General features: G+C 38.0%; 1 long non-coding RNA gene across 1 annotated transcript; it reads left to right on the top strand.

Annotated features, from left to right (window-relative positions):
• The first annotated feature begins 10,415 nt into the window (after window positions 1-10,415).
• Window positions 10,416-14,498, top strand: LOC127059674 (uncharacterized). Its single transcript, XR_007777691.1, has 3 exons — window positions 10,416-10,882; window positions 14,184-14,273; window positions 14,357-14,498. It is a non-coding gene; the product is annotated as an uncharacterized LOC127059674 (long non-coding RNA).
• Window positions 14,499-26,980: the final 12,482 nt, after the last annotated feature.

Below are 26,980 nucleotides of genomic sequence, written 5' to 3'. Positions count from 1 at the left end.
GCATACACACAGAGACAAAGAGAAGAATTAAGCTTGAAATCCACTCTGTTCACATTAAACCCAGATGTTTGGACTTGCTGCAAGTGGAGTGTGGAATAGCTGCAGAGAGGAAATCCAATCTGAACCCGCAGCCAAGCTGAATGTGGGGCCTTTATGTAGCTCTGGTACAACTCTCTCCACAACCAAGGGGCAGAGGTAGGAGGTTCTTGCAGCCTCTGACTGTCACCTGTCCTCCTCTCCTCCATCAGCACTCACCCCTCTCACTGTAACTGCAGGCACCCTGTGGGTTTCAACAAATCTCATTTAGGATACATTACTCTGAACTGAATTCTTTCACCAAAATTAATTTCCCACATATGCATGCAGAGTCAAACTTCATTAAAAAGAATGAAAAGTTGCTCCATAATAATTATCAGAAAGCAGATTGTTTATAAAATGTAATGAAGTATTTATCCAGTTTTTGTTTTGCTTCTGAATTCTGAAGCAACATTAAAAACATGTCTTGCATCTCTTTTGAAAGGTTCAGTGTCTCCAGTATAACACATTCCAGACTGACAGAAAAGGATAAGGATATTTGTATACATAGATATAGGTGATATTGATATACAGCTGTAGACACACACACATATTGCATTGTTTACATAATTTATTTCTCAGCTGAATCTCTTAAGGGTCCTGATACAATGCAATAACTCCCTTATTCAGAATTCTGCACACAATTTCCAACAAGTACTTAAACATGCTTTAATTTTATTCCTGGAAATCTTGAAAGCATTTAGAAAGCTGTTACTCTCTCTTAGAAGAAGAGCCCACAATATGAATATGAATACTGGATTAACTATTAAGGCTAATGTAACATGTTAATAATACAGCAGGTTCATGCTGCTAGTTGCTTTTAATAAAACAGCAATACACTGAAATTCATGATACCTGGCAGAAATTGTGTCTGTAGCCTCATATAATCACATTTAGGAGCTGCTTTCAGACTGCATTCACTCAACTCAAATTTTAGACAAACAAAAACAAAGGCTTTACACTTACATAGTATCTTACATCTGAGGATCTTAAAGTATTTTAATTTCCCATAGTATTAACCTAATATGACAGCTTTCTCACATTCTCTTTTATTTGTATTTGGCTTCTTCCCTGCCTTTTGTCTTCTCTCATACCCACTGCCTATATACATTTATTCCTGCTTCTTTTATCTATACCTGTATAGATTAATTCCTTTTGATATGTCCCTACTGCATGCACTTGTGTATCTACAATGAGTTCCTGCCATCAGATTTATATCAAATAAAGAAAAACAATTTCCAGAATTAAAAGAAATACACACAAAACCCAGCAACACTGCTCTATATCTTAAATGTGTGTCTTTGTAGTTTAAAACATCAAACCTCATTACAGAACAATGGCTGAGATTGTTGGTAATTATGGCTTAGAAGAAAGATTTTAACTTTCCTGACATAAAAAGCATCTTTTTTCTTTTCTTTTTTTTTTCTTTTTTTTAAAATTTTTTTTAACCTTGTTTTTTTTTCACAGCCTAAGCTGAAATTGTTGAGGGGGCAAAGGGTGGGGAAGTTCTGGGACCTGATTAGGGAGCAGAACTGACCATGACACCAGTCCTCTTCCTCCACAGAGGAGTATCTGATCTTAGAGGATGCCATCAGCTGGAGCTGGGGATTTGACTTAGACATGACCCTCCATTGTCATCGGGCACCTGAAAGTGGTCAGGGAAGTTGCAACCACCACAGAAGGTGTGTCTGAATGTCCAGGAAGTCAAATGCAGCTCAAAAGGAAGGTTGACCATCTTCAGTATGTAAGTCCTAGACAGGTTGGCTTGAAAATGGTTGTTATTCTCAGCTGGTTATTTAATGAGAATTCCCCTGTTTTTTATATAGGAATCTGAAAAGCAAGCTTGTGGATCAGGTGTGTCTAGCTAATTGAGTGCATTTTTATACAGGTTCTCATTTAAAGAGAAAGGCTCTGCAATAAATACTAGTTGTGGAAAAAAAAAAATCACAGAAATAAAAATTTCTTCCTTTCAGGTTGCCTAACTCACAGATTCTACTTTTACATCAAAACCTCTTTTATAGAGTAAGATTACATTTGGATAGTCTTGTTATCTATGTAAATAGCATAATCCTTTATGAAAAATTAGTTTATTGTCCAAATATATCTCTTGGCATTAGCTTCTGCTATCTGATCAAGAATGATCTATTGTCCGTTTTCTGTTGTCTCTCCTCAAAAGCTTTGAATGTCTTTTTCTCATTTTCTTGCAAGAAATAATAGCTAACACATAATAGATAACAATAAAAACATTTTATTTGCTTTTGGATGGTGGAAGTGTAAAACACTATATTAAGCAAGCAGTCACAGGTATTGTATTAATTATTTAGTAACACATATCTCTTAATTTAAGAACCAAAAATAACCAACCAAAAAACAACAAAACAAAAGACAGTAAATAGAAAGAATTCAAGGAGTCTAGAAAGTGCCCATGGAATATGATGCCATTCAGAATCTGTTACAAGAAGAGCCTTACAATTTATTTTGAAATTAAAACTCTTTTATGCTTATTAAGGGAGGGGGGGTAGCAAGGAGACCTCAGATCAGAATATGTGTATTTAAACAAAGTATTGGGTTTTGTTGTGGGGCAAATCCAAAACCAAGAGAGGCCTATTTTTCTCATTCTGGTTTTCATATTAAAAAAATGTTCCAAGAACAACTATTCTCATGAGGTTTTGGCTCAAGATGGCAGGAATTTTAGGAAAAAACAGATGATCTCACAAGACCTCCGACATCCAAAGCAGAAAAAAAATATCACAAGTCAGTTTCTGCCACATGCCACTACTCAGGGCCAAAAATCTGCTGAGAACAGTCTAAAGAAATGTTGGGCTATTGAACTAAAAATAAAAATTTTGGAGTTCTTTTTTATTCTTAGGCTTAAAGTCTAAACACAAATCTGACCACAAGATGAGCATGGTCTACTCAGTCTCTAACTTTCACATACGTCATCGATGACCGAGTCTCACATCTATTGTTCATGACCTACTGGCTGAAAAAAAAACAATCAAGGAAAGAAAATAGCAAGAGGAGAATCCTATTACAAAGAGGGTAATAAATTTCCATGTGCCAATAATTTAGTATCAAATTACAAATGATGGCAGGAAGTACCCAGATCTTTGTTGTGACAAGATGTGTGGGGATGGAAGAGGGCAGAAGACAGTTTCATCATAGATATATAGTCTGGTGAAGCTGATTTTGAACAGCAATTTTGTCCAGCTTAGGAAACTACTGTCCTCACTTCTGTGGTCAGCAAAGGCTGATAGGGTTCACAAAAAACATTCAATTTACCCACACCCAATATCATACACACAGTTACATATGGATTCAGGTTGAAATGTGTGAATATTTACAAGTCTGTTTTCAAAAATAAGGTAATTGACATGGAGTTGACATTGAATAAAATCAGCTGGGTGGTCTAAAATTATATAATGCTAAAAGAGGCTTTCAGCACCGTGTTCTCTGGACCAAAACCTTGATGGGTGCCAGATGGCACATATCCATTTATTTCAGTATCTATTTTATGCCAGCTTTGAGCCTGTTCTTATATATTTATTGTATATACTCATATTCTCTGATTTTCTAAAAATAACACCATAAAATTGAGAGATATCAGTTTTGGATGATGATTTTCTGTAACATTTTGAAATTTTACTAAACTGAAAAGCTAGAACATGGAATAGGTTTTGCCAGATTTTTAAGCTATGAGTCAAGAGAGGGAATCATAGAAGAAAATGCATCAACTCATGAGTGCAAGACAGATATTTATGACATGATTCGCTGTAGCCTTGTAGAATGAAAGTGGGATTAATAAAATGTGTGCAGAGGAGTGTGCAAACTGTTGCATCCTCTGAATTCATTGAAGATGACGTGAAAAAGTTGTTTGGATGCTTTATTATGTGTGGATATCCTATAAAAAATGCTAGTCTGGAAGTAAAAGCGGCCAGAGATAAAGATGAGCATGATGGGGTTGACAGTCCAATTAAACTTGAAAACCTCTTTTTATGTTACACATTAAAAATCATGTTGAAAGCAATAAAAAGAATGCATAAACATAGTATCATTGTATGTGTATTATGCATCTATAAAAGTAGAACACAAGACTCAACTATAGTATTTCAGAGGTGTTTAGGTATTATAAATGTGACTGTAGTGCAGGAGAGGTTCAGGATTAGGTAACCTTTAGATTGACACAAGCCCTTAAATAAGTCCCCAGAGTCTCTAATTTTCTCAATTCAGCCTTATTAGGAAGACTTATTTCTCTTAAATATATTACAAAAGAAAAAGGGATTAGGATGAAGAAAGGTCAATAAAGAACAAATAGATCCCTCCAGTAATTGAAGGAAAAAACTCATTTGATCCCTTGGGTTTGAACCAGCGAGTTACAACCCTGTGCTTTCTGGTCCCCTTTTTTCTCCTGTGACTTGTGCAGAGCTGATTTGCTGTCTCTCAGGAGGAGCTTGGTCCATGTGTCTTACCTGTAACACCCTGCTTATTGCCACTGTTCCTGCAGGAGGATTCGAAAGGGCAGTCTGGGAAGGACCTGGGCTGAAACTCTTATGTGACTGAATTAAACAGGGAACCACCTCACAGGATAATATGCAAGTTTATACCCCCTTGAATTACTTCAGGTGGGTTGAAGTCAGCCTGTGAGATACCTAGCTGGAAAAACTTCATGACTTTGCAGATTAATCCATGGACCAAACAAGATCCTACTTACATGTTATTCACATGAAGGAAGAGATGCCTCTAACTCTGATTATAATTGCAACATCTTGCTATTATAATTGTCTTGCTCTGGTGACATAAAGCATAGCCAGTGATTTCTTTATATGGCACAGGACAATTTTTCAGCCAACCTAAGGTGAGGCAAGAGAAGACAATTTGGATTATTTTCTAGATGCAAATGTCTTGTGTGCAGCAAAATGGGAGTAACTTCATTCTCCCTGTGCTCTGCCAATGCTGCACCAAGATGCCAAACACCAGGAGTTTCAGAAGAGAGGCAGAATATGATATATAACCAGGTGTCTCTGTGTTATTACCTTTTTTGACCCACTTCAGATAGGTGGGGAATACTTTAAACTGGGGTTCCAAAAAAGCAATGTAATGAGTTCATTTTCACATACAGTTAATGGATCAATGAAGTCAAATTTTACACCTACTCCTCATATGTTATTCTCAGAAAATATTTTTTTTCCCTAGCGAAAAATATTACTAAACCAGATTTTTTCATTGTTTACAATTTTTCTATTAATTTCTTCTATCAGTATTCAAACTACCCTTTGTCTCTCAGCAGAAATGGGAAATTTTAAACAAAAAGCAATCTTAAAAAAAATAAATTTACCATTCATCAGAAATCCATTATCCAAGAGGAAAAAAAACCCAAACAAATATTGCTTTAGAATCTCTTGACTGACTGTGGTTTTCAGCCATTATATGCCTATTATTAATGGTTTTGTTATTATTAGCCCTGGTTGTTTCAGACAAGCAAACACTTCCTAAAGCAACATTATAGAACAGCATTTCATTAAATTAAAATCACTAAAATCTCTTAAAAGACATCCTATAATGGAAAAATATGAGAGAAATGGAGCACTGGGAAGGCTTAGACTGAATATTAAAGCCCATCTGACTGTTGTGTGACATATAAGCACATTGTGTTGTATGCAGCATTTTTACCTTACACAATGGTTTAAAAATATTGTGTTTTAGCTTTTTTCTTCCATTAAAAATTTCATACAAAGTCATGCATGCTAATTGAAGTGGATGTGAGTGAAATGCAACCCTTGGATTTTATTATGTGAATTTAATTCAGGAAAAGGAGGAGGGGGCAGGGGGAAAAAGGCATCTCAACAAATTGCTGTGGATTTATTTTCTTCATTTATATTAGGTTACCCAGAATGAAAAGGTGCCCAATGGATGCTAGATATAATAGCCAGAGAGTTTAATATGATTTCTGCGGCAAGAAAAACTAGACTAGATAAAAAAATCCATATCTTAATGATAGGTAAATAATCCTTTAGTATCTCAGATGTACATGCTACAGGCAGCAACTCTGTGTTCATGAAAACTCTTTTATTCTTGTATGCCATTACTGCAGAGATATTGCTATATTGGTAGATATATTCCTACACTGATAAATAGGCTGCATAAACAATATGCCCCCCCATAAGCAAGATAATGCTAGTACAGTCTAGCAATAATAGCTCCCCTGCAGGAGGCTAGATTTTTCCCTTTTTCTAAATGCTAACAAGAACAGTTCTAAGGTTATCCACGTAATGAAAAACAGGGGTAAAATAAGTGCAGTGCACAGAAGTCTCTTTCCCTCATCTCTCCTACCTCAGGTGATAATGTTGCAGATTTCCTTATCCCCATGTACTCTGATGGCATGTGTGGGTTCATGTGTCTCTGCGCATGTGTACAAGATATTTTCCTATTTAATAAATAAATGTGTGCACTTCCCCAGTGTCAATAAAGTTTTAGCTGCCTGTGAGATCCCTGTATATATTGGATAGCTACTTCATTTCAAAGATTCTGATGAAGTCCATAATCCACGGGAATGTAGCACAAGTCCCTGCATGAGGTACTGTAGAGTAAGCTGCTAAGAATCACTTGCAGCTCTGCATGGAGCCATATAGTTCTCTTTGATAAGTTGCCCAACCTGAGAAAGCTGAAAATATGTCCATTATTGTGAAGACTGTTGAAAGAGTATTGGATTATTAGTCTGGCTACTGACAAGATCTTGGAGACTGATTTAGGTAACGCACATTGTTGATCGTGCTTTTAAAAAAGAAGTCTCTTAATTTTCAAGTTACTAAAAGACAGATTTTTGAATGGTAGACTTTTAGCATTAAATTTTACATCTGCTTCATAATAGTTGTCTGCTTTTCAGGGGATCTAGACACAGACACAGTATATTGTGTTCAGAGCTGCATACGCAGCTTCTGTCTCTGTTCACACAAATGCACCAAGGTAGCTCTGGTTAGGGACATTTCCACTCTGTGGGAGCTGATGAAGGGACAGCCAAAGCCATTGCCATTGTTTTGCTCTACCTTTCTTTGTTCTGGAGAAAATGGTATCGGTGATATTTTGCCCGACGTCTGGGAAAAATGACGAGGAGGACTCCACGGATATCTGGAAGCTAACTAATTACTTTATTATAATATATTATTCTATATTATATTACACTGTATTCCATTACATCTAAACTGAATCTGCACAAGCACCCAACTCAACTCAACTGTCCAGAATCTCGTGACTGCCTGCTGTCTGACATAATGCACACGTGCTTGGCCCTGATAGGCCAAGGAAACAAACCACCATCACTTTGGGTAAACCATCTCCATACTGCACTCTACTTTGGCTCAACACAGGAGCAGCAAATGAGATAAGAATTGTTTTGATCATCTTTTCTCTGCTTCTCTCCCTGCTTCTCTCAGGTTCAGAGAATGTGAATCTCACAAAACGGGGTAAAAGCACAGTCCCATATCCAACTCTCACACCAGTTTACCTGCCTGTATGAATGACTGGCCAGGCAGAGGACTGTCATGCTTTGTACCTGGACTGTGCACTCAGCTTTGCACACCTGTATTTCTGCCTGCCAGACTGGTTCTTGCTGAGCTGTGTACCCCGTGCCCAGCCCTGCCTCTTGCTGCTGTCCATGCGGTAAGGGTCTCAGGGCTTGCTCTCATCTCAGCTCACACCATGCAGTCGGCCCCTGGGTCAAGGCTTCCCTGGCTTTGATCAGTGAAATTCTGCCATGTGGGAAAATTATTTTCTGCCTGCTGCATAGAGTCTCACATTTTGTCATGAATCAAGCAGGAAGAGGAAGAGGAAGGAAGGAAGCAGAAACCTGGCACAGAAAACAGGCACTGGTGTGGCTGTTGCTTGGGAAATGCTTTGCTTTAGAAGTGCCCACACTGTTATCCATCTTCCCCTCCTCTCACAGAAACCACAGTAACAAACATAACAATGCATTAGTTTAGAGGTTTTTAAGGAAATGAATCTTGTTTTCCTTAAGTATGCTCCATTCTCTGCTTATAAAGGAATAGAGGTTGAGAGGAAGAATATAGGCATATGAGTAGTTTAAGTATCATCATTCACAACACAATGTAAATCCATTTTTATAATTTCTATCATATAAAGGCTATCCCAAAAGGCTTTACTGTGTTAAATAAAACATTCACTGAAGAATAAAAAACCATTAATAACAAGATGGAGGTAACATTCAGAAAGTCAAAAGACAAAGCTTTTTAATTTTTATTTTCAGGTTAAATATGGAAAATCATGGGTATTCAGGTAGACAGAGAAATGGCTGTCTGTTCCAAATGACTGCGTGTAAGAGGAGAAGAATGTTTTTCACCCAGGAACAGGAAATACACCAGTATCAGATAGCACTAAGGAAAAAAAGGACCAAGAAGAAGACAAAAGGACAAGTGGAAAAACAGGGACAAGAATTCATTCAAACCTAATTAAATTCCACCCAGTGGAAACAAGTTTTCACCTCTGAGGTTAGAAGCCAAAGCATTTGGATGGACATAGTATGTAGTGCAAAACTTGCTTTCACATAAACTTCCAATAGGTCTTCATGAGAAATCCAAAACTCAGTCTGAGTTTGCCATAAAATGTAACCAGATTCTTAAAATTTTCATTCAGATAAATCTGAGTTCTCTTCTGTGCATCGCATTATCCTGGAAAACAAGTTACAATGGGTCTAAATTCCCTATTTGAATGGTTCTATACCCAGCAATCTTCAGAGGCACAATTGCCCTGTTCTCCTATTCACCAGGTTTTGACATTTCCCCTCACGAAATATTAACACTATGCAGAAAAAAGATATTCTACCTCACAAAGTGGTTTAAGAATTCAAAACTAGTTCTGACTTTGAGGAGAAATTAGCTTGTTATCAAGATATCCATAAAGTTAAATAATTAGAAAATAATAGTTTCGGCGCATTCACATTGTAGTGTTTACCTATTTTTTAATTTGATACATTTATTATCTGAATTTTTAAAGATGGGTTTCTTTTTAAGTAACAAGTCCAAGTGTTCAATTCCAAAAATGTAGGAATGGGATGTTTTGGCCGCATCAGAAGAGTTTCCTGGTTTTTCCCCTACGTGAAATTGTTGCAAAACCTGCCCAGTTTCACAAAGATTTTAAATTTTTGACAGAATTTTAGATTGCAAAAGAATATAGGTCTATTGAATTTTTTCAGCCTCCTATGAGCCAATGATGTATTTCCAAATATTAATATTACTTCATAAATCAACAGAAAATCATATCTGGCTGTTAATTTTTCTTCTTCCTGTGATTTTGCTCTCCTTACTTTTTGGCAGCAGCAGTGGTGGTCAGAAACCTGTCTTTTGTTGTAGGGCCATATCAGGGCACCTTTGGGTTTGGAAGCCACTGCTCAGCCCAGTGGTTTCTTGGACACTCAGTGCTCCAGTGCTGATGGGAGAGCTGAGTCAGATGTGTGTAGGTCACTGAAGTTGAACCAGATGTGGGCTTTTGGGAAGGGAGGTGTGCATCTCTCTTCTCCTGTTATGACAAGCAGTAACAATCCTCAGGATGAAATTCTCCCTTGGAGATGGAAGCAGGACTTTTTTTAGAGGAGGCAAAACACAAGGAAGGATACAGACCAATGTTTCTGATGTGGATCACAAATCTTCTGCATCTGCCAGCTTCCTTATCTCAGTGTCTGCCTGGTGGCCAGCAGGAATTGAGGGTGGCCAGAGGCATTAGGGCTGACTGCTCTGGCCCACCTGATGAGAAGTGCCTTCAGCAGGAGAACTGTGAAGTCCCATGGCCCATCAGAGCCCATATCACTGGGGTGGCTGTTTTACTGTCAGCCCATCACACAGGGCTGACAGTAAAACACCCACCCCAAAAACGATGACTGTCCTCCACAGTCATTTAGAGCAGTGGTTCTTGGCTGTTTTCTCTGTTCATTATTTTTTTTCTCCTCCTTCTTAAGCTTTTTTTCACTTAGAATCTCCCACATCAGAAAGATCAGGTTTGTGTTTTTCAGTCTCAAAGCCAGCATATGGGTTTTAGGATATACAAAGCACTGCAAACTGGAAGAGGACAATAAGGAAGTGTGAGGTGGTGATGACAGCAACAGGGGTATGTTTGTTAACAGTCACAGAAGGTAAAAAAGTTAGAAGTTTTCTTTAAATTCTTGATAAATAACAATATTATTACTATATTCTTAAGTGATATTAAGGAAATATCACTTAAGATTCATGACTTTTAAACAATTACTTACATTTACATGAGTTTTCCCCTTGCATTATTTTCATAATACTATGCTTTTCCATTTTACAGGAAATGAAACTCTGCAAAACGTTCTCTAGGCAACAAAAATAAATTTCCATTGGAGTTCAAAGAAGCATATAAAATCTTTTTCTATATGCACTAGCAAAAAAAAAAAAAAAGTAACTACCATATAATGAAAATGATCTTCTAGACTAGTGTTGAATAAAATACAAGACCAAAGGTACACATTGCTGGCAATCTACCACTTCAAGTGGCAGAGATCCTGCAAGAAAAACTGAGGCCAGCAGAACTCCCCGACTTACAAGCCCTGAATAACCTGAGAAATATTAGATTCTGGTACTGGTGACTTTGCAACTGAGTGGCCACAAAACTATGAGAGAAACTCAACCTCCTACATTGCTTCTGCTACTGTCTCTTCAATACATCATTACTGAAAAAAGAAGTTACATCGGAAGTGAGATTCTAGTCACCCACTGCCTGTGGCACACATCATTCACAAATTTCAATTGCAAGACAGTGTATTCTTGGACTCTGGAAAAAGGTGATACATCAGAACTAATAAATGCAGAGTTGTTTAAATTAGGTCATTAAGTTACTCATAATGTATTACAATACTCACAAGAACTCAACAACCTTGCATTTCTGTGAATTACTAAGTGTTGTATGTATTCCTGATACATTCTTGTTAGCATTTGAACACTCCTGGACTCTTGTACCTGCTGCCCTCAATTACTTCAACAAGAAATGGCTCTTTCTTGGCTCTGTTACCACTTCCACCTGCTGGAAAGGATGGAAAAAAAAAAGTGACTGTACAGGTAAATGGGAGTCCTGAGATGTTTTCACTTACTGAAGGATGGAAAACATCAGAAATCTCTCCCTTTTGAAAGCAATAGAGAGCAGAGCTATTGAAATAATCAGATTTTGAGACACAAGTTCTATAACCAAAAAGCTTATTCATTTTGAAAGAGTTGCCTGGTGCAGTGGCAACATGGCTGGAGTCAGAACTCCTGGGTTATCCTCTTCTTTCCATCTCTGGCTCACTTGTTGGCCTTGGAAAAAGCTTTCTGTTAGGTTTGGGAAAACTTCTGTCCCGGTTTCCTTGCCTGTAAAACAGGCTAGATAGATAAACACTTACTTCTCCAAGGCAGCTCACTGGGCTTTGTGGGATTCTCTGGATGATGCTTGTAAATGTAAATGAGTTCTGTGAATGTCAAAAGTTCTTACATTATAATGTCATGACTTTACGTACAGTTCAGGAACTTTATACAGAGATCCCAGGGCAGATGTCATCCTGGGAAATAGAAGGGCTGGAGTAAATATTGGAGCAAGGAGAAAAGGATGCTTAAATGGAAAAAAGAAAATTACTTGTGGGGGAGACAGCACCATGAGAGTTTCTGCTATCTGCAGTCTTACCCAAAATAATCATTTGTGCTGCCATTCCAGCTAGAAACAGGTTACAACTTCATATAAGCACTCACAGAACTGGGGCTTGAAGAAAACAGGAAATAACACTTTTTTTTTTTTTTTTTTTTTTTTGAGATTCTGGCTGTTGGGAGCACTATTCCCTTCATGGTGGAGTATGGGAGAACCATAGGGTCCTGTGTGGGAGTCCTCCAAGAAAAAAAATCCCCTTTACAGTCTGTTTCATCTGAGTCATTTCTCTTTTGAATCATGAGGTTGATTACACTTGCCTTCGGCACTTTTCTAACCCATGATAAAGATGTAGCTTGAAATCCCCTCAGCACTTCCTCTGGCTGATTTTATTGAGCATATGGGGGTAGACAAAATCCTAACCTGCACAAATATATTCTTTTTTAAGGAGTTAGACACCTACCCCCTCTAGAATTGAGAGGATGCTGCCAGACTGTGTCTGTCCCCTCTGAATATGGTGTAACTTCCCACAAGTCCCTCCCACCTTGGAAATGATTTTGTAATGCCTAAAATAGACTGCTGCCTGGCCTACCTGTGAGGGGAAATGAAGCTGGGAGGGTAGACACTGAAAATAGTTACATGTTTTGTCTGTTGTGGTGAGCACAGCTTTAGTGAACCAGCACCATCAGCCAAGTTTCTCACTGTTTCTTTCTAGGCGCTCTAATCTCTACTTGCTTATTTATTGAACAGCCCTCCACATCTACCTGGGTTCATGAGGTAAAGAAGGGAGGAAATTTATAAAGCTGGAGTGTTCCCATAGATTTGCTATGGGAGAACTGCTGCTTCTTTCTTTTTCTGAAAATAAAGGTCCATTTGAAAAACAGCCTCTGTAACAGTGAGGTGTGCACAGTAGATGGAAATTTTTGATGGTTTCGCTGGGAATTAAGCACCTCTTAACATTGCATTCATAAAACTGTAATCAGCTAAAACTGCATAGGATGTACACTTAACCTTGGAAATTTCCCTTTATATATATCACCTGAGGAAAGGATTAATCTTGAATTTGAGACATGTGCCTCTCTCATCTGTAACCATGAGGATAATGTTTAATATCCAAGAAGGAATTGAATATCTTGCCATTTTAAATAAAGAATTATAAAATGTTCTAACAAATATCTTCTGCTTTGCTAAAAGAAAATGTGGTTCTTATGGAACAGAATTGAAATAAAACCAGATCAAGAATAAGTATTTCAGATGTGGCAGAGAGCAGAGCATGCAAATACTCTGGGATATGACAAGAGAGCTGCATGATCTTATAGCAGTAGGTTCATGGTGCTGACAGCTCTAGTTCAGGTTGTTAAACAGACTCCAGTGGAAATCTGGTTTCTTTTTCTCAAAGATTTTTACTTTTTTCCACTTCAGGTAAAATTTTTCAACCCTTTATTTGAAATCTTACCTTCAAATAGATTTAAGAGTTAAAATTAAATGGCAAAAAATAAGCATGTATCCATGAGTGGAAGGGCTTTTAAAAATCCAGTGCATCTAGCCCCACAGCCTGTCTTTATTGTCTGCTGTTTTGGGCTGTGGCCCCAGATCAGGATCCAAGTCTTAGAGAGGAAGTTTTAGGCCAGGGAGACAGGTATTCTCTCTACAATGGCATTATTTTCTGCTCTGCAGAATGGCCATCCCAAAATGCTCAAAAGTGAAACACCAAAATAGAACCTCTTATCAGGAGCTGATACCCATCATTCAATATGTTATACATATAAAATGTACCTTGTTGAAAAGTCTGTCACAGAGATGGACCTGAACTACAGGTTACATTAAATAAAGGAACAGAAAGCACAGCTCTGCTCCTCAGGTTTTTCTGAAAATCTGCTCTGAGCTCAGCACTATTGAAGTTGGTCAATGTATCTGATTGCCTTATTTTGGCACCTATCCTGTCTAGAGCAGTGGACTGTTACGGAGTCTAGAGGGTCCAGCAAAGCTCTCCTATGTTTCTGCATTTGATTTCCTCAACTCTCTCTTCAGAATGCATGATTCTGATGCATTTGCTGAAGCTTCTAATTAAACCAACATCAATGATAATTTTAGGGGGCATGAAGCAAATTCATTTTCGTACAGAATCAAAGGGGAATATTTTAAAGTGATGAAAATATTTTCATATGTAACTAAAAGGGAATGCTTGGTCTTATTAGACCTTCTAATGTGGTAGATTTATATAGTTTGGGAGAGACAAAAACATTATCTTGTTTTAGGGCTTTTCTTTGCATAATTTTTATCTTTTGATGACCTTTGTTATTTCTGCTGCATTGACTTTAATTCTCAGGCTTATTGGAGCTGTGATATTTGTTTCCAAGTGTAATTTTAAGAATAATACTAGATGTTTTCCTCTCAATAGGGCTTTTCTTGACCGTCTGTAGGCAAAAAAGCCTGATAAAATATCCTGTTCTCTCACCTGTGTCTTACAGGTGTGACTGGGCTACAATACTGTAAGACACAAATGTGCCTGCACTTGACATCAATGATGCTGACACCACTTGGGTGTTCCTGATGGATAGGTAATATTTACTTGCTTGAAATATTTGGGTATTTTGTTTTGTTTTTGTGAGTTTTTTGTTGATTTATTTTTGGTTTTTTTAAGGTGGAGATCATCACAAGGCTGATGTGTTCCAAATTCAGCAGGCATTGATAAAAAGAGGTAGGATAGCCAATGGTGCACCATATTAAGTCAGCCATGTTTTGTTCTTTTTCTATCACAGGAATTTAGGCAACTGACTAAACTTCTGCATGAACATTTCAATTCTTTCTGTGTTACATATGAATAAAATCAAATATTTGATCACAAAGTGTAATGTCCAATAGTTTTTTCAAATATCATTGAGACCCTTGAAACTAAAGTGAATTTTAATGGGTAGGTGTATAGTATTACCAGATCCTTGTGGCAGAAGCAAGCACACATAATTCATCCCAAAAATGCAAGGTTCTAGTCCTTGTCACATTTCAAGCTAGCAGATGAAAAAAACAAAAAAAAAAAAAAAAGAAAGAAAAAAATGTTAACACATTATAAAATCTGGAATTAAGTGCCTTGTCAGCATGCAAAAATTCAGTTAAATATGTCTTTGTGGTTTGGGGTTTGAGAGGTGTTGTTTTGTTGTTGTTTTTGGATTTTAGAGTTTATATAGTGTGGAGAAAAACTGAAGAATATAAGAATCTCATGGACCCTCCTCCTTGCACTGCAATAGTGTAACTATGCTCTGGCAACCACAGCATTGCAAACTTGGAATAACATGAAGAAAATATTTAATGTATTTTTAGATACCTTCTAATATTACTCCATAATTAAAGTAATTTGTAGGATGTTATTACATTGGTTTTTGTTCTGATTTTGATGACTTTTGAAAAGAACCACAAATAACAGAAAAACAACACCATGTTAATTAACAGCATCAATTCAGAGTGAAGTTAATGGCATTGTTTGCATTACTAATGCAAGCAGAACTTGGCCCTTAGGAAGTTATTTCATATGGCAGTTACATGTTTGTCTCTGAAGTACCAATACTAGCTGCCAGATTCTTGTGGATGACTGGCAGGAGGTTCCTGCCCTCTAAAAACTGTGGAAAGAGGGATTGCACCAATGACCTTGAGAATGGAAAAACAAGGCCGAACAGAAAGGCCAGGAAAAGGACACTACCCCCTGGACAGTAAACTGAAAAATGAGAGAGACTTGAAGGACAAGGAAGGGTCAAACCAGTTAAATAAAATCTAGGGCTGAAGGTAACAGCTGAGACCAACGCCCAGGTTAAGTCACCATTCCTCATGTCTCTGCTCTGTTCCTAACACCAGTTAAAATGGAAACAATAAGAAAGTTGATTTTCATAAGTGATGTTTTATCTTTGGACACACTCTGACATGAATTTTAGAGTACTCCCAAACTTGTATTCTCAATTCATTGTGACTCTTTCGGGCCATAATACTGAGTGAGGGATCCTTCAAAAGAGAGACCAAATGCAGTTATCACCTCATCTGCCTCCTTCTTCAAGTGAAAAATTCAGCTCTATCTATTCGTTATTGAGTTCCACTGTAATTTGCAACAGGATAAAAGGACTGAAGGAAAATAACTTGTTTCATATTATGGAGATATTTTAGAGTGCTGGTTCTAGAGTATAGAAGGAACAAGTATTATTTTCAGTATTCTTAAGAGCCTTAATGCAGAGCTTGCCCTTTGCCTTAAGACATCACAATCCTTGTAATGATTCCTCAATGCTTGTTGTTGTATACAGTCACAAGCCTAAAGAATTCTTAAATTAAATAAGTTCTTAAAAAATAATTTACTTATGTCTCCCTGTTTTATACCTTCTACTTTGTGCAACGCTGTAAATGCTCCATCTTGAACATGTAAGCAATCTTTATTGAAGGAAATGTGATACTTTTAGAACATTATCTAGCTAAGGATTTTGAAGATTTTTGGTAACATTAATTAAATAAATCTCTCAACAACTCACTCACAGTAATATTACCAGTCCCACCTTTTAGTTGAGTAAATTGGGCCTGCCTTGTCCAACCTCAGATACCACAGCATTGAAAGGAATGAGGGAAGAATAATGCCAGACTTTTTCATGCCTTTCAACACTTCAATTTGCTTATTTTCAGCTATTCTTTTGTCACTGTGCCATACAACATTCCTCAAGCCAAGAAGGCCTGGGGGGAACTTGACTTTAACATACTGGAAATCAAAAAGAAAAAAAAAAAAAAAAACAAACCAAAAAACCTACAAAAAACCACCACCACAAAAAACCACCAAACCCACCAAACCAAAACACTACAATTTGGGCATAAATCCTTGGAGGCCAATATGCGAGCACTTCTAATAAAATTGCAATTTCACAAAAATTGTCCATCGAGTTCTCCTTCAGTAAGGAATGAAAGAGCTCTTCATAAGTTTCCTCTTTCCATGTTTTTCCTTAATGTTTTGGGACAGAAATTGTTTGGGTGTATCCCTAAAAACTATGAGCACCTTTGGCCAGTCACAAACAGGGGAAATCCTCACATTTCAGATGAGTGGCTGGCTACACTCCTGAGACATGGATGACCTAGCAAGTGTTTGTCAGCTGCTCATTTTCAAGAACTGCCAGGACAGCCAATTTTCCTTAGTCCAGCCTGTGTGATACCACTGAAAATTAGTGGACCAAATGAAACAGGTCTGTGGACCCCTCAGGTGGAACAAAATGTTTGTTTACTTAATTGCTTGAAAACTAATTTACCCAGATGCACATAGCAACTGTAGAATAAGACCAGCAACTTTACAAAAAAGCAATATACTGCTCTTCCCCTTCTCCCATTGTCAGTACAGGTCTCCCCTCTGTGGTCTGGTATGTACACAGCTAAGGGTATGAATTGTGTGTATGTGTTGAAAGCAAATATCAAATATATATGTTTTTGATACTAAGATGACAAATTAAAAAAAAACCATTTTAGAGGAGTGATCATCAAAGATATTAATCTAATTCTTGCCTTAATTTCTGAAGTCAACAGAAATTTTCAGGTTTTCTTCCTTTCATTAAAATATAATCCTTTTTTTGCTGCTATATGACTGTCTCATTCCCCAAAAGATGTTTTTATGTTTCTAAGTCAATCCCTACAAATTCAACCTACTTCCTCTACCCATATTACTGTTTTTTCCAACCAAAATTTTTAGCTAGATATTCTTTTTAAAAAGAGAGAGAAAAATAACCTTGTAGCTCTGTGCTTCCACCAAGCATCTTTTCCACAGGGAATGACAGAAATATTTCAGTGTCTTCACAGGTGAAGTGATTTATATTTTCTGGTTCATTATTGCTCTCCAAATAACATGAAGATGCTTCTCACTTATTTAAAAAATATAAAATTAATTATTTTATTAAAAAATGCAAACAAAAAAAAACCCCACCCATAAGTCCAAATAATTACAAGAAGGGCTTCTAAATGTATGTTGATCAGAGAATGAAGGTCAAGAAGGTGTTTCCCCTCCAAGAAAAAATGCTGGAAAATTAGTAACAATGGATGAGAAGGCTGAGGTACTCAACAACTTTTTTCCCTGTCTTTAAAGGTAATCTCTTTCCCCACATCTCTCAAGTGAATGGACAGCAGGATGGGGACTGGGGAGAAAAGTGCTTCCCAATGTAAGTGGCTCACGACCACCCAAGGAACCTTAATGTATATAAGTCTGTGGGATACAATAAGATGGATCCCAAAGTGCTGAGGGAATGACTGATGCAGTTTCCAAGACACTCTCCTCATGATATTTGAAAAGTCATGGCACTCAGGTGAAGTCCAAGGTAACCAGGCTTTGTACCCATTGTGCCCATCTTTAAAAAGGTTAGAAAGAGGGATGCTGGAAATTACTGACCTGGCAGCCTCACCTCTGCACCTGGGAAGATCACGGAACAGATCCTCCTTGACACTCTGCTAGGGCACATCAGGGACAGGGAGGTGATTTGGGCCAGCCAGCAGAGCTTTACCAAGGGCAAGTTCTGCCTCATCAGCCTACGGCCTTTTATGATGGAGTGGCTGCATCAGTGGCTAAGGGAAGGGTCACAGAGGGGATTTCTCTGGACTTCTGTAGAGCCTTTGACATGGTTCCCCACAACACCCTTCTCTCTAAATTGGAGAGAGATGGATTCAATGAATGGGTTGTTAGAGGGATAAGAAATTGGCTGGACAGTCTGATCCAGAGGGTCATGGTCAATGGCTCAGAGTCCCAATGGACCTCAGTGACAAGTGGTGTCCCTCAGGGGTCTGTACTGGGACCAGTGTTCTTTAATATCTTCATTAATGACATGGATGGAGGGATCGAGGGCACCCCTAGCAAACTGGCAGATGGCACCAAGCAGAGTGGTGTGATTGACACACCTGAAGAACAGGGATCATCCATGGGGACCAGGACAAGCTCAAGCAGTGGGCCCATGGGAATCTCATGAGGCTGAACAAGATCTAGTTCAAGGTACAGCTCCTGGGTCAGGCAAACCCCATATCAACACAGGGTGGGCATGAAGGGATCAGAGCAGCCCTGCTGAGAAGGACTTGTGGGTCCTGGTGCTGGTCCAGAGGCTGGACACAGGATAGCAAAATGTGCTTGGAGCCCAGAAATCCAATTGTGTCCTGGGCTGCATGCAAAGTGTGGCCAGCAGGGCAAGGGAGGGGATTCTGCCCCACTATTCTTCTCTTTTGAAACTCCACTTTCGTCCCCAGCACAGGGTGGACACAGACCTGTTGGAGCAAGCCCAGAGGAGAGACACAAAGATGATCCGAGGGATGGAGCACTTCTCCTACAAGGAAAGGCTGAGAGAATTGGAATTGATCAGGCTGAACAAGAGGAGTCTTCAGGGTGACAAAATTATGGCCTTCCAGCACCTTAAGGGAGCCTACAGGAATGAAGGAGAGAGATTATTTGCAAGAACATATAGTGACAGGAAAAGGGTGAACAGCTTCAAATTGAAAGAGAGTACATTTAAACTAGATGTAAGGAAAAATTCTTTACTGTTGTAAAGAATAAAGGTTGGTGAAGCACTGGAACAGGTTGCCCACAGAAGCTGTGGATTCTCCATCCCTGGGAGTGTTCAATGTCAGGGTGGATAGCGCTTTGAGCAACTTGATCTAGTGAAAGATATCCCTAACATGGCAGGGGTGTTGGAACTTGATGATCTTTAATGTCCCTTCAAACCCAAATCATTCTGATTTTGTGATATGTTTTGCAACTTTTGGATTCCAGCAAAATGGACAGTGATCCAAGATATGATGATATCTTAGTTCAAATTTTTCAAGACATAAGTATACAGGATTCTAGATCCTCCAGCTGCATTCATTCTAACTGGAATGTTTGTGCACTTTCCCATAAACCTGAACATTATAGCTCAGCCTCCTCCAAACAAACACTCCTCAGAAAAATGCCCACAGACCACTGTTTTGTCTCCTGGCTCCCTCTCAGTTTTGCTGTTTTATATTTTGCTTTTTTCTGAATGAATCAGATTCCTGAATCACCATCTGGACATAACCACACAGTCTACCCATCATTCCCCCAAAGGCTGAGAATAATGATGTGTCCACCAACTCCAGTGAAGAATTAGATATATGAGGCTTAAACTGTTTCAGTCTAAGCCCCTCCAGTGTGCTACCAGCCTGAAAAGAAAAAAAGGAGGGAGGGAGAGACTGTTAAATTTTTCCAGTAATCTGATGAGAAGAGACACAGACAGAGAGAGTTCACTTGGTTAATTTTCTAGCCAGCAGCTACAGCAGTGCTTGTATTAGGAGATATGAAAAGAAACAAAAGATATAATAGTTATGGATTGGCTTTGTTGGCCAGAAGAAGTTTTAACTATGCTGGAGGGATGAGGAGGTACAGGGGCTTGCTCTCAAGGGATATTTTTTTACTTTAATATCATCATTTTGGTGCATCTCTAGCTGCATATTCACTTAACACTGACTGAAAATAAAGGTTTTAACATATCACACTGCCTGACCAGAAAGCTGAAATGAAAGCTGGAAAAATGTATTGACCTTGTGTTATTCTCCTTTGCATTGACTTTGTGAGATTCAGATTTTGTTGGCCTAATGTTTTGGTCAGAAATCTTCCTTCAACAGATACAGGTATTTCATCTTATCTTCAGCCTGTTTTTTCCTCTTATTAGAAAAGATGGGAAAGTGCCAATTTGCTTATAGTCTGCCCAGTCCATTGTCAGATTATTCTCAAACTTATTTTTCAAATCCCTTGTCCAAACCTTTCTGCTTGTACTACTTCATTCTGAACAAGAAACTGCAAATCACTTGTCTCTTTCATTCTTAAACTGAAGGAGTACTGTTTCCCAAAGCACAAGCATTTGAGAGTTACACATTTTCACATTTCTCATCCATGTTAAATCCAAGATCATTTCATTCCCCCTTACTGCCTTCTTCTTCTTCTGACTGCTTGCCTGGATAAAAATAAAAATGCCTTAAGCAAATCCTTTCATAACCTTATATATTGGGATGGTTAGACCAGAGCTCCTAACAAGAGAGAACACATTTCCAGGAGTGGGTGTGTGTCTGAGAGCAAAAAATTAGACAGGACTGGGTGTCTTGCAAACAGCCCTGTTTTCATGAGCTAATTAACTCCTATTAAAAAAACTAAATTATCTGATTTTATTTCCATGAGTATCTGACCTTTGGAGAGAGAATCTCTTACAAATTTATGTGACATCCAATAGCCATTGTCTCAGATATTTTTCCTGACTACAGATATGCACATAACACAGAAGGCAAGTTAATATAAATGAAAAACAGGGAAATGAAAACAAAAAGGGATTCATTTTTAGGCATTGTTTTCTGAAAGTTTCATGTAATTTTCTGCAAGTCAGAATTTTCCTGTGCCTCCGTTTACCTAGGTATAATTTTAATTACAGTCATCTATATATTGTAACAAGAGTGAGATTTTGGTAATTAGGTACGTTTTGTAAATATTGTGGTCATCTAAGTCTTCATTGCTATGCTGCACAACCCACAGAACTTCACTGTTACAGCCATTCCAGAAATTAAATATTGCTAGATACAGTCTCCAAATGTTGTGCATTTTTAGGGTTAGGTCTACAGAGAGATTTGGGACAAATCAAGCCAATTTTTAAGCATTGCAATGATCTTAACATCTCACTCATCTGCTGCCAAAATCTGTGTCTTTAATTATATATACAGTGTCTAACTTATTTGCTAGGAGCAATTGAACATTTCATCCTGTGTGTCAGATAACCAAGTGATTTGGGCAATGTTCTTGATGAGACAAAAAAAAAGACCAAAAAAACCCAAAGAAAAAAAAAAATCAGTCTGTACTCCAGACCAAAAAAGATTAACATTTCAAAACTGCTCCCAGACAAGGACTTAGGTTGAAGGCGTATTTGTTTCTATGCACGATGCCTCACAAGAAAAGCTTAACTCCAAGCTAGGTGCCCAGCTTCCTTGTGATTAGAAATCTCAAGAGACCCCTGGTCCCTCAGAGAAGAAATCAGCTGCATCTTTCTGATATGCACCCTGCGAGATGCCTAAAGCCTCCTGGTTTTAAAGGGTTCATCTCTAGGTTCCATAGTCCTTGCATTTTATGTGTTGCCTGCAACACTGGGGACTGTGAATTTCACTAAGCTCTTAGGCACCTAAAAATAACATGTTGTGTGACCTAGGTCCTTTATGGGTCCAGCCCCCAGCTCACTACATATTCCCATGTTAAGACTAAGCTCATCCTCACGTACCTGGGCTCACTGCTAACAGCCTATGACATACAGCTGAGGTCATTCTAATTCCCTCTAGTACAAGGTGAGGGATACACATGCAGGAGGTAGTTCATTATGGTATTATAATCATGCCCTGCTTATACCCCAAAGTCATTCACTTCCATTAAAGGCCAGGAGAGCGACTGTGAACTGAATCCCGAAATGAGTAAGTAGCACTGTTTGGGAAGAAGGTCGATGAGGTCATGGTGGTATTCATGGTGATGGCAGCCCTCATGAATTCACCTATTATTTTTTATTTCATTGCCTTCCCAGAAATCTTTCTAAGCTTTAAATAATTACAACCTGTGACACTATTTGTTTAGGAATTTGTTTCATTAGCCAACACACATTCCTACTCATTCCTCTTTTTTTCCTAAATTCAAATATTTTGAATTATATGCAGGTTAAGCTGCTGGGCTAAGTGAGATTAGCAAAACAAGTGGTTCTAGGAGAATATCAGTTTTTACCATCAATGCAGTAATGACTGCAAGAATTGTCCAGTAAAATCATTAGCATTTTCTTCTTTAACTCATGAAAAGACATATACATGAGTCCTGAAGGATATTGCCTGGAGGCTATGAGAAAGACAATCACCTGCATAAGGAAATATTAGAAGCATTTTGATACTTACCCAGCTTTTGTGTGAGTGATTTGCACTTCACAAAACTTTTGCAGGATGTGCTGGGCAGAGGCAATCCTAGTGGTTGTGTGCACCAGTGGGTACTCAGAGTTGCTCCTAAGCTGGGGACTAACCAGTCCCATTTCAGGTCATCAAGCAGAAAGATCCACCAAAGAAAGGGCGTAGTAAATCCAAACAGCCCTTACTCACCTGCTTAGGTTCAATTCAGGCTATAAATTTGGGTAGATCACAATTCTTTCCCTTGCTTTTCAAGGCCTAAAAAAGAAAAACAAACTTACTTTTAAATCAGATTTTCTGCTTTTGTTGTAAAAGGTTAAGAAGAATTTTATAAAAGGAGATATGTTTGGAAAGACTGTGCAACTTTCTACTCTCACTTATTCTTTCTTCATGAGACAGTAAGAAAGAGAAGGAATAAAGCAAATAATTCTTTGAAATTGCTTGTGACAGTTATAATTGATGGTTGAAAATAAGAAAGTAAAAATCAAATACGTCACTTCCCTCCTGGAATAATACACATTTTTGAGTCACAAATTCATTTAAAATACCTTGATAGTTACAGGTTCACTATTTCCCCAAGGAAAGGTAGAAGGCCAATTCCTTGCTATGGAGGCCATAAGAACACTGTACTGTTTAGCTTAACTGTCAGATCTGTAGGTAGGGAGACAACACCATTCACTGTGAAAGAAAACAGTGACATGCAGGATCTGGTAAGGGGCACTACAGGGAAATATTGTGCAAGGATGTAATGTGCAAGGTGAAAGGAACCTTATCCAGGGACACTGCAGAAGGAGACCTAGCAGAAAGAGTCTCAAAGATTGATTTGGCCAATATTGATTGGATTAAGTATCCAAGAGTCAGAAGACTTTCTTTTCAGATTCTAGCTGACACTGCAGTCAAGCCTTAGGTTCAGTATATCTATTTTATATGGCATTTACTGTTTATGGCTGTAAGTGGTCAAGATCCTAATTTTATATCTGGTGGAACCTGATGCCACACAATATCCTAAGACTATGCTTGGGCACTTGCACAGTACCATCTGCTAAACAGAAATGTTCCCTGACAGCCTGCCTTTTAACTATCAGACTAGTCCAGCAATGCTTAACTCAACAATGAGTGCTGACAAGATTCCCAGTATTAACTGATATCATTAATTTTTATTATTAATATTATTGGCTTGACTATTACTCTACCACCCTCCATTCCCAATCACAAATAGACCCCTTTGCTGTGTACTGTAGAAATATTACATAAAATAACATTCATAAATCTAGGCCATTACAAATTAAATAAGCAGAAATTAGATAGGCATTGAAAATACTCTAATTAGTCCCAGCAAAAATGATGTAATACTTGTTTGTCACTGAAACACCAGCAGTAAACTCACTGTATTGATCAGTGGGATCCTACAGAGTTAAGTGTATATTATCAGGGTTTCTGTAGTTAGGGGAAGCAGGTCCTGTTATACCAGCCAACTATTTCTGTTCTGTTCCCCCATGTGTACCCCATTCTTTACTCCTTTAGCCCGAGATGAATTAATGGGCCAAAGACTAGATACAGCAAGAATGGAATTCATTAGGGCAAATTCACAAGCTCCAAGGAACACAACAAGATCCAGGCCAGTGTACTCCTCAATTTAAATCAAAACTAACCACAAAATTCTCCACCTTCTGTGAAAATAATTTTGGGTCATTCAGTGATACCAGTCAGAAAGTCCAGAGTGCCACTAGCCTACTCAAGCATAAGTAGTAAGAAGAGCAAGTCATAACAGAAGCAAAAATAGAGCCCTTGAGAATAGTTTGATTATTTGAGATTTTTTTGGTTTTGGTTTAAATCCTTGCTTTGGGACACACACAAACAGTTTAGCATTCTGAAATCTGTTTTGCTGAAAATAGAGACAGGAAAAGGGAAACTTACATCTTTAATTACTATCCTATTGTTGGTAGAATTTATAAATTATGATATTGTTACCTGAGGGCTTGCTGACAGACTGCATCGTTTTTCCTCAGTCTGGCTCTAATCCCAGCTTCTATTTTTTCTTTTAAATCCTGGAATGCAGACAAAAAAAGGGTTTCCTTTCAATAAACCAACTGTCTGAACCCAGATTACTGTGCTGTGTCACTAAAATAAAGGATCTAGCATTAATCTCCTCAGCTTTCAAACAGCAATATAAAACATCTACAGTATTTCCTAGTCTCTTCCCCAGGTAATGGAATTTATTTCATTCAATGATCCTTATGAAATCAGAATAGAGCTCAGACTGGGCTTGAAACAATTGATTTTCCTGGACATTGTACCCACCATTGGTTAGCTCTTTAAACTCTAGTCAGTAATTAGCCAAGGTTTACTTGCCCAGCGCTCAGTTAGATGGAAAATTAAAGACTGGGGTTTTTTATTACTTGAGAAATGCATTGTAATACCTACTTGTCATAAATCACTTCTAGGGCCAGTGTTTTGAGAAAAGCAAAAAGACCTAAACATAAATGAATGGAAATATTATCAGGAAAATAATTAGTTTTCAGTGGCAGATGGATAAGTAAAAAAAGCCATTGTTGAGGAAATCTACTTCCAGTTCAATTTTTGGGGTCCTATGCAATCATCCATCTACATCACAGTGGAATAAATTCCTCTTCAAAATGTAGTTCCACTGCTGTAGACAACCTGCAGTAATCACCAGCCAATGAGCTGAAGGAGAGTGCAAAGTATGCAACTGTGGCTCCACTGACAAAGAGCAGCATGAGACTTTCCACAGTCCTATAGGAGTTGCTTCACTTCAGCTTGGATGGTGATTGTGTCCATCCACAGAATTAAAGCAGTATTGGTTTTGGTTGGACAGAATGTATAAACCACATGTGCTTAGAGGTTTTCACACCTTTCACTCAGCAAACAGCTAATTTCATTTGAGCTCACTGTAGGGGCAAGACAACATAAACCAGCAGCTCTGCTGGAGATGTCTTCATTTGGATGAATCCAAGCCAATGACTCATAATCACTGAAGATGACATTGCTGCAAGCCTAAATGTGCTAATTCCTGGATTGAGGCCAAAATCACTGTTGCTTATTTCCACTTCTCTTGGGTGAAATGCCTGCCTGGTTTTCAACTGGAGACCATAACCTTCATCATCTAGAACTCAGCATTCTCACTCCAGATAATACTGCAGAAGAGCATTCGGGCTGCTTATTTGTCAGGACAATGAACAGCAACATAAAACTTTATTCAGCAAATTGGTACAGCATAAAAATAAAGAGAAATAATTCTTCCAAATACATGCTGCAATTCTGCTCTGTAAATAGAATGGAAAATATTAGTTACAGAGCCTTTTATTTTATTGGAAACAATTCTATGCAACTATAAAATCTATGCAGTATTTCCCAGATTTTATGCTCTGGTCTTTGCTTTCCTGTATTCAATCCTGTATTCAAATTTTTAACTTGGATGAAATCAAACTTCTTTGAAAGTACTAAGCAACCAAATCAGTTAGACAGAAACAGAATCTGAACCTCACATTTACAGCATCATTTGAAAATCAATGCAGAGGAAATTAACTCTATGACTTCACAATTAAAAAGACCAAACAGACTACTTCAGAAAAAGTTAGTACCCTGGGGAAAAATGAATGTAACTGTCTTCAGCTATATAGAAGGCACCAGACTCGGAAGATACAAAACACTGAAGGTTTTTTCTTCTTCTTTTTTATGGTCTTTGCTGCTACAAGCAGAGAGATGGGAATTTGAAATTTCCTGGGCCCCCGTGGAACTCAAATGTATCCATATTCCTGTAATGCAGTTTCTCTGTATAAATGTACTAACCTCCCACTAAGAAAATTAGCTCTTTAATCACTTGAATCCAAATAAAGCATTGTTATATCCTAAAGGCACTAAAGTTCTGCACTTTTAAGAGAGTGTCTGAACATTTCCCAAATACACTTAGAGTGAGAGAAGTTCTTTTATTTAATTTTCTGTAATTAAAGAACAAGTCAGGTAGAAAACAAAGCTGTATTTGTGATATTGATTGCTAAAAGCAGAAGGTTTGCCTTCAACAACCTTTATGTTGTGTAAAAACCAAAAGCATCAAAAAGCATCAAGGAAAGAAGGAAAAAAAAATTAAAAACTCCCCACTGTTATTCCCCATGAAGGATACAGTCTAGATTGAGACAGTAAAAGATATCTCAAATTCTTTCTAAGTGCAGTTATTTATGGAACTTCAGGTTACAAGTTTAGCTTTTCAGGTTTGCAGTGAATGCTTGGATTTTTCACAGAATAAGCTGAATGAAATGCTTCCCTCATTAATAGCTATAACGCACTGACCAGAGAAGTAAATTAGGCATACAAAAATAAAGGGAATAGCTTTGGAAGTCCT

The sequence above is a fragment of the Serinus canaria genome, chromosome 5, assembly GCF_022539315.1.
Source record: "Serinus canaria isolate serCan28SL12 chromosome 5, serCan2020, whole genome shotgun sequence".
In the NCBI taxonomy this organism is placed as follows: domain Eukaryota; kingdom Metazoa; phylum Chordata; class Aves; order Passeriformes; family Fringillidae; genus Serinus; species Serinus canaria.
This window is presented reverse-complemented; position numbering and strand designations above follow the sequence as displayed.